General features: G+C 36.4%; 1 pseudogene; it reads left to right on the top strand.

Moving 5' to 3' along the window:
* The first annotated feature begins 546 nt into the window (after positions 1-546).
* LOC111735373 lies at positions 547-665 on the top strand (annotated as a pseudogene).
* The last annotated feature ends 841 nt before the right edge of the window (positions 666-1,506 follow it).

The raw sequence follows: 1,506 nt of genomic DNA, 5'->3' as shown, positions 1-1,506 counted from the left end.
AAAAAAAAAAAAAAAAATAAGGGATTGTAAGCTGACAAGGTCCTTGTGACGGATACAATATGTGGCCTACATATATATAGCAGAAGTTTTTTGCTACCTTTAGGTCATTAGTCTGGTGACGGGGAGGAGGGATTAATAAGTCTAGTCAGGAATTGAACTGTTTGGATTTTGTTGTTGATACAGTTACGTTTAGTATACTGCAAGCTTCACATTGCTCTAATATAATTTTATGCTTGTGTGAGGCTGAGTTGCTAGAGGTTGTTCTTTGAAATGTAGATGCTGGGTGTTTGTGTAGTGGAGGGAAGGGTGGAGGTAAGGATATTTCTCTTTTATCAATCTACTTCACTCACCTGAAAAAGACTTTTAATAGTTATGGCCCGGAACAATTTCCTGTCCCTCATCCAGTAGTAGAGATGCTATTTTTCTTTTTCTTTTTACTTCTCTAGGCTACAATTAGCCTCTATCTCTGACTTGTGGTTAAGTGGATTTGTTATCCTTCCTGTTAGCCTAATACCCTTGTTCCATGGAATTGAGAAATCCACATGGATCTACAACCATGCTACCCTGAACAAGCCAGACTCCTTCTGAGCTCGGAAGCTAAGCAGGGTTGGGCCTGGTTAGTACTTGGATGGGAGACCACCTAGGAAGACCAGGTGCTGTAGGCATTAAAAAAAATAATAATAAGAGATTGTAAACTGACAAGGTCTTCGAAAACTATGAGGTCAACCAAAGTTTGCCTAGCCTAAAGGAAAAAAATAAAGAAAGAAACTCACATGGGGGACATCATGCACCAAGCTCTCCTTATTTCCACTGTGAAGGAGAATTTTCTTATTGTTGAGCTACCCGAAATCCCTTTTGTAAATGTTTATCAGTATTCTATGTACAAATGCTTGTCTTTTCCCTTTTTGTTTGCAGCACTCAAGGATTCTCTAGGCCTCAATAAGACTAGCAAGTTATTAAAAATTTAGCAGAATTCTTCTCTCTTTCTCTCTCTCTCTCTCTTTCTCTCTCTCTCAGTATGGCACTCAATGTCTTTGTTCTCCCACACATGAGCCATTGTTTTCTTCATCATGCCTCTCATTACACTTATAACTTTCTTAGATTTCAGGCTACTTACTTGATATATTATCTCAACTGTCTTATGATGTCAAGAAAGGTTATGATTTTGTAAATTATCCAGCATTTTGAATGAGTGGTGTCAAAAAAACAATACATGCATATTGTCATCATTTTAGATAGTTCAAGTAAATAACTGAGTATGAATAAAATAAATTGCATTATTCTATTCATGGAACCCCAAATCAATTAATCCATAAAGAAGTTGGTTCATCATTTTTTGGTTCATGCTAGAATTGCAAACCTGAATGTTTAAACACCTGCTCTGGGGAATTATTTTTTCTTTCCTTAAGGAGAAGATGAAATAATTTGAAAATAATAAAGATAACAAGTAGTTGCTGATACACACAGTTTTGTCTACTGTGAAGATTCCAACTATGGCTGGAAAAT

Source organism: Pteropus vampyrus, unplaced genomic scaffold (assembly GCF_000151845.1).
Source record: "Pteropus vampyrus isolate Shadow unplaced genomic scaffold, Pvam_2.0 Scaffold24831, whole genome shotgun sequence".
NCBI classification, from domain to species: Eukaryota; Metazoa; Chordata; class Mammalia; order Chiroptera; family Pteropodidae; genus Pteropus; species Pteropus vampyrus.
The sequence above is the reverse complement of the archived record's forward strand: the minus strand, read 5'-3'. Positions and strand labels throughout refer to the sequence as shown.